Source organism: Epinephelus moara, chromosome 3 (genome assembly GCF_006386435.1).
Source record: "Epinephelus moara isolate mb chromosome 3, YSFRI_EMoa_1.0, whole genome shotgun sequence".
Classification (NCBI taxonomy): Eukaryota; Metazoa; Chordata; class Actinopteri; order Perciformes; family Serranidae; genus Epinephelus; species Epinephelus moara.
Window position 1 is genome coordinate 41515141 of NC_065508.1, and position 6905 is coordinate 41522045.

The 6905-nt window shown below is 39.5% G+C and overlaps 1 protein-coding gene across 4 annotated transcripts in view; it reads right to left on the reverse strand.

Moving 5' to 3' along the window:
• The window catches only part of acer3 (alkaline ceramidase 3), a 123732-nt gene that overhangs the window by 734 nt on the left and 116093 nt on the right, over positions 1-6905 (reverse strand). For 3 of the 4 annotated variants that reach the window (XR_007569359.1, XR_007569354.1, XR_007569357.1), the window contains 4 exons: positions 4210-4395; positions 4023-4096; positions 3548-3684; positions 1-2513 (listed from right to left, as the gene is read on the reverse strand). The exon at positions 1-2513 is cut by the window's left edge and continues 28 nt beyond it. The gene's annotated coding sequence lies outside the window, so the exon portion shown is untranslated. The remainder of the gene's footprint in view (positions 2514-3547; positions 3685-4022; positions 4097-4209; positions 4396-6905) is intronic. The other variant, XR_007569358.1, reaches the window with a different exon arrangement.

The window sequence follows — 6905 nt, forward strand, 5'->3', positions numbered from 1 at the left end:
TGGCACGGTTGCGTCCCCTGTCCCTGGCACCAATCAGCCATTTTGGCACTGCCTTTTCCGCATCCATCAAACTCCCCGTAAGTGACATCCAGAAAGAGCATAAGAGTGAGGCTAGTTATTGTCTAATTCGAGGCACTTTGTCAAGGTGAACTTATTAGGTGATGGATCAGAAATGAAGATCAAGCTACTCAAAGCGGTCTTTGCTATTTTATCATTAAAAGTCAAAGCGGCACAAGATTATATTTAGGAGTGAGTGTTAAGTGTTCCCAATGCAGTTGCTTTATGACACTGATGATCAATGAACAGTGTGCTCAAAACAACACTGATGTTGTGTTGAGAATAAATAAATAGCATTAGAAATGTTCTGTGCATATATTCACTTCTCAGTAATTAATTAAATGATCTAAGCCACAACGGTGTCAGTTTGTTATTAACTTGGATTTTTAGATTTAGACAGAAGACGGGGGAAACAGTATAGGAAATGAAATGATGATGTTTGTGGAATGTTTATTTGGAGATGGGTAAGTTTATGATGTTATTTACGCTTCAGACTCCGCCATGTTGGACAGCCAGCTCAGTTGTTTCTGCCGTTGCCATGACAACGCGCGTCCATGAACCGGTCACCTGTTAACCCGAAACACCAGCCGGTCACGGCTTTTCACATGTCCGAAAACGTTGCAGCAGATTTACAAACAGGCGTTATTTGGATAAGCTAACCGCATATGGGGAATCTACATGGTTGTTTTCTGAAATCTAAATCTTAATAATGTGACTCAACAGTCCCACTGTGAAAACTGCAGCTGCTTGTGACTCTGCTAGTCTCCACTCTGTTCTCCTACAGAAAAACGCCGTTTTTTCATTTTTGGTTTTTCCGTTTTGGTTTCAAGGCGGAAAAACGGACCCATTTGCTTATTTTTCTGATTTTGTTTTGAAACGGAATAATGAAAGAACGAACCATACACGGATTCAACATACAGAGTTGCTCACTAACTGTCACACAGTTAAACGTTTGGCATTATGATGGCCGTTGCTAACGTATGCATGGCACTAGTGATGTGACTTGCCGTGCCGAGGCTTCGAAGCGTGTGTCGAGTAATCCAGGAAGTGTTTCCACGATGCGCGTATCGAGGCTTGTGTCATTTCAGACGAGTGACGTCATTGGTGACGTCCGAAGCCTCGCTGGCCGGCTGTACCACGTGACTGGTTCGGGAAGTTGTTCAGATCTTGGCGCGAGTATTCGACAGCTATATAAACCCCATAGGTTTCATTTAAAATGGGTGGTTTTGATAGAGGACAGTTTTTGACAGTTGAGAGTTTGGATAGTTTGGATAGTTTGGAGAGTGTGACCATTGTAATTTCAAAAAGTTAAGGTTTAAATCTACAAAATACAATAATACAAAAATAATATAGTGTGTAAAAAATACACACTATATTGGGGCGTCAGTGGCTTAGTGGTAGAGCAGGCGCCCCATGTACAAGGTTGTTGCCGCAGCGGCCCGGGTTCGAATCCAGCCTGTGGCCCTTTGCTGCATGTCATCCACCCTTCTCTCTCTACCCCCCTCACGCTTCCCTGTCCTGTCCATTAAAGGCAAAATGCCCCCAAAAAATATATCTTTAAAAATACACACTATATTAATATAGGTGCATCATATCTTTACTGTTACTATAATGGAGAGTAGATTTATTCAATTCAGTTTAAAAAGTATATATACAAACCACTAATTGTAATAACTTTTTTTGTCCAGTAGATGGCTTAGTAGAGCAAATGAAGCATCAAGAAGCTTTGCCCTTGAGTGAACCAATTTGATGAAAAGCTTCAATGCTTCATGAAGATTAATTTGCCCAACACTACATGGCACTGTGTTATAGTATGTGTTGTTCTATGTTCTATAGTATGTGTACATATAGCATAAGAAATCATACTCACTGTGCCATAAAATGCATTACGAATCGTCATGACGTTAGCCAACATGCGAGCCTCCTCGCGGAAACGGAAACACCGTTCGCGGGTAAAAAAGAGTTTAGTCAATCACAGACCCCGCTGGTAGACGTTGGGATTATGGGTAATGTAGTACTTCTTCGTGACTACCTGAGAATTACTTGTTGTCAAACCTATATTTGGAAAAAAACAACAAAAACCTCTAGATACGAGCGTCGATCGTCTGACAGTTGTTCTAACATAATTAGTGAGTCCACATTGGCAAGTTAGGACATTACATGTTAAACTCATTTGAGTCATAGCATGCTAGCTAACGGACGTTTAGCCACCTATCCAAGAACGTCGCTAAAGGGAAAAAAGTAGTTGAACAAACTTTTAGGTTTACACAGTGCTTTTTTCAGTTCCATAGTGTTGTTTGTTAGTCAGGACTTACCTTCGACACTGTTTGGCCCAACTCAAAACTCCTCTTCAACTGTTGAAATATTTTAGGCGCTGATCCTGAGTGGCAACTCCAGAATGAATGAGTCATCTCCGGTTATGGCGAGATTACTTTCTCTCATTTCCATGACAACCCCTGCCACACACACACGCACACACTGTTTATGGAAAAAAAATGCACTGGCTATTTTAAAGAGTAGATAGGCTATCTACGGCTGTGGTTGAGTTTATTCAGGTTTTTCTTTTTTTCTTTTTTTTACCTCACATTATAGTGGCTTAAATACCAAAACATTTTGATGACACCTTAAGTGTCAATAATACAGCAGTATATAACAATATTATGTTACCTAAAACAATTAAATTTACAGCTCATTTCACAATAGGCTATGGCCCAGTTGGGACCCATCTAGTTCCCATATGTGCTGGCCAACTGGGATGCCCATCTCTCGCCCATGTATATTCTTCTGGGATGCCCACATGGGGCCCAACACCAACCCACTTAAAAGCCCACTCTGAGCCCATGCCCAGTTAAAGCCCATGTAACCCAAGTAAATCCCATGTGGGCCCCACTTAGACGTGTCGGCTGGGCACAGGGAGCCAGTGCAGTGATTTTAGAACCGGTGTAATGTGCTCCCGCCCTCTGGTCTCCGTCAGCAAACGAGCGGCTGAGTTTTGGAGTAATTGGAGATTTGAGATGTTTTTTTTTGGGGAAGACCAAAGAGCAGGGCATTGCAATAGTCTAAACTAGAAGAGATAAAAGCATGCATCAGCAACTCCGGGTTAGCCTGAGAGAGAAATGGGCGGACTCTGGCTATATTCTTAAGATGATAAAAACCTATCTTTGTAACTCGAAATCCTAATAGAGTTGGAATTGACATGAGTGTTCGACAGTTTTTTGGCATTATTTTGCAGGTGCCGTGGATGAGGCCCCTGAGTATATTGCAGAGCTGGAGGCTAAGCTACAGACCGTGTCCATGGGGCAGCAGACCATCCTGAGCAGATTTTGTGTGTCTGATCAGGCCTAAGATATTATGAGATTTCCATCTCAGGAGGTGTTCCAAGTGTTTTGGGAGTCTATTTTTTATATCAAATGTCTCAATAAATTACTATGAATGCAGGTTAATTTCTGTGTTTATTACATTTTATTCCAAGGTACAAAGATGAAACTACCATAAGGTACAAGGCCAAACTGTGAGGGGACCATCTCTAGGGTGGACATCCCCTCTAGGATGTGGCACAGTAATGGGCGAGGGTGGATGTGGCTCAGTTTTGCTCCAGAGGTCATTTGTGTGAATCTGGTAGGAGTCCTGGAAGAGAAAAGACCACTCATCAACTCAGAGAAATGCAACATCATACATTCTGTAAAGATTTATTTTCACACACACAAATACTATAAAGATTTTCTTCCATATCACACATACTGTTCAGATTTTATTTCTTCCATATCTCCCATACTGTGAAGAAGATATTTTTTTCTTCCAAATCACACATACTGTTAAGATTTTTGGGTTAAAAATCACACATACTGTAAAGAGGATGTCATTCCTCACCATCTACCACATAGTTATAGGCTAAGGTCTGAATGGTATACATCATGTTATACTGAATGCATGAATTTTAAGGGTGTGTAAGTTAGCTGCCTTACCAGTATAAGCAGGATACAGTGTGGACCTCACCTTAGTCTTACCCAAGGTCAGTCACAGCCTCTGCATGGACTCCCTTAGGGTAATACACAAAGACTTTTAGTGAATATCATGCAGTTTGTTAAATCCAAAAGCATGACTGGGAAATTCATAAAATCAGAACTACACAAAAACGTAGGTATAGCAAACCTGGGTCCTTGGCCGATGCTACCTCTGTGGTTCACTGGTGCAGGTGGGACTGTTGGAAGGCCAAGTTGCAGGTAATGTGCTGTTTGATATACGGTAATAAAGCTGTCATATGGTTAACCCTTTGCCTGCAGCACAGCTGCAGCTGTATGCTGTGACAGCAGGTGGCTCATCTGCCTCCATGATAATCTGAGAAACAATGAGAGATGGATTATTGACATTATATTTTCAAGTCATCTTAAATAAGAGCTGTTGTATGACAGATATGTAAACTTGCTGTCAGCTGGTTTGACATCTTGTAAAGAGTCTGCAACCGCAGAAAAGTCAAAAATGAATATGAAAGAAATTATTTATATTTAACATGACAATGATTTGAACATAACAGTGAGAGAAACATAATAAACATCTAATGAGTGGGGCTCCTCATTTCTCCTCATGGACCGGTACCATCTTGTCAGTTTTTTGTTTCATTTTTTTCCCCAGAAGTCAGTTTTTAAGTCTGTCTTTTTATATTATTTATTTAAACAATACATTTACAAACTTTGAAGCAGTTGACAATTTTATATGTATACATATATATTATAAAATAAATAAAAATAATAATACAATTATTTCAGGTCCGTGCCTGAAGTATAATTCATGTGCATTGTTCACGTTGTATAATGAAAAATCCCATCATGTGCATTGTTCACGTTGTATAATGAAAAATCCCACTTTTGGGGGTATTTCCTATTTCATTGTTGTAAGACGTGTAATGCAATTCAGCGCGTCAAAGCGTCCGCTTGTTCCTTTATCCAACTTGTACAATGAAAATTGAAAAAGGAAGTCGAGAGCCGGAAACAGCCTTCAAAGTAAAAGTTGTGCGTTGTTTTGAAGCGTGTTGGCTGCAGCGGTCAATTTAAGGAGAGCGAAACGAAATAAATTCAACGAACAACAAATAGCCTAAATAATTAACATCATTCATAACTGTTATACAGTGATATTTCCGCCACTTTGTCACAACTGAGAGAGATGATCACCGGGGATTTTCAAAGTAAACACATCGTGTTTGAGACGCACTGCTGCTGCAGTCATGAAGTAAGTCAAACTTTGTTGTTGTTGATCTTATCCACTAAACATCTCCAACCCAACACTGTTTAAATTGTTGACCTGCCAGCAGTGTAGCTAACTGCTAGCTACAGAAGATAACCAACGCTAACAATGCTAATTTGTTTGCAGGTAAACTAGCTAGCTGTTGTAGCTAAAAAACAGCCGTTATATGCTAACCTTAACTTACTCGTTTGTTATTATCAGCTGTTTTGCACCTCATTTGAACATTTGCTCAAAAGTCTGTGTGAAATGTCTACATTTATGGTAGACCTTACTGGTCATATAAGTAAGGACATAAGAGTGTTTTGATATGCATTTTTGATTTATTAAACTCTAGTGTGGTCTGTGTTCACAAATGTGTATATTACCAGCAGTGTTTGTGCATGCAGAGTGCAAAGTAAAGAAATGTTCTAAATAATATAATAAATGTCATGTGTCCCTATAATTGTGCATATAACCCTGCACAATGTACAGCTCTGTCAAACAGATCTGTCATATTTTTCACATTAACCCTGCACAATTGTACAGCTCTGTCACCCGTGGTAAAACAATAATATTCTGCATATTCTGTATATACTACACACACTGTTTCTTATTGTAAATTGTTTTTTTCTGTCTATCACCAGGGCAGGGGAGATATACATGTCCTCTGGGATCACAGAGTTCAGACAGTCGATGACTGAAAACAATTTGACACCAAATATTAGATATCATGACTAAAGTTTGTTTTAATTGGTCAAATGATCTTTGGTCCACTAAAATTGGGGGACTTTGGTAAAAACTAAAGCTACATTTAATACACTGTTCATCTGCGGATGTACAGTAAACATCATCAAAGTAAAGAGGAAAGATGAACCTCGGTCATATATTTTCTTTATGCAGTCTTTATGTAAAACATCTGTTTTAAACCTAACAAAACATTTTCTTTTATTACAGAGTTTCCAGAGGACCAGAGTAGAGAGCTTGTGAGATACTAGGAGAGGCAGATGTGGAGGGAGTGTCGCTCACCTCAGAAGGAGTGAAGGAGTTTCAACATGTTTGCTTTCTGAGTCCCAAACTGTACCTACTAAAAGTGGCTTTCACAGCGAAACACAGCTAGCTTTTCAGTGCAAAGGAAAGGACTAAGACACACATGGTGCTGGGTCTTTACAGATATTGAAAAAATTAAAATAAATGAGTTTAGAACACAGCCTTGCTTAATTCTTCTGTAAGAAAGGATGCAGAGATCCAAAGAGGCACCACACAGTTTAATGCCAGATGTCTTATCAAAGCATGACAAGATATGTGATATCAGTNCAGCCTTGCTTAATTCTTCTGTAAGAAAGGATGCAGAGATCCAAAGAGGCACCACACAGTTTAATGCCAGATGTCTTATCAAAGCATGACAAGATATGTGATATCAGTACAAACAATCGTAAACAAGAAGTAAGAAATCCAAGGCACTTTGAGTTCTGAGTGTATTAAATACACATTAAATAAGAGTACGTTGATTCAGTTTTGTATTTAAGAACTGTCTTTTAATTTACTGGATGATTAGAAGAGATGGTTAATCTTTGTACAGTGCCCACATGAAACATGTACAGTAGCTCATACTGGTCCCAGAAAATGAA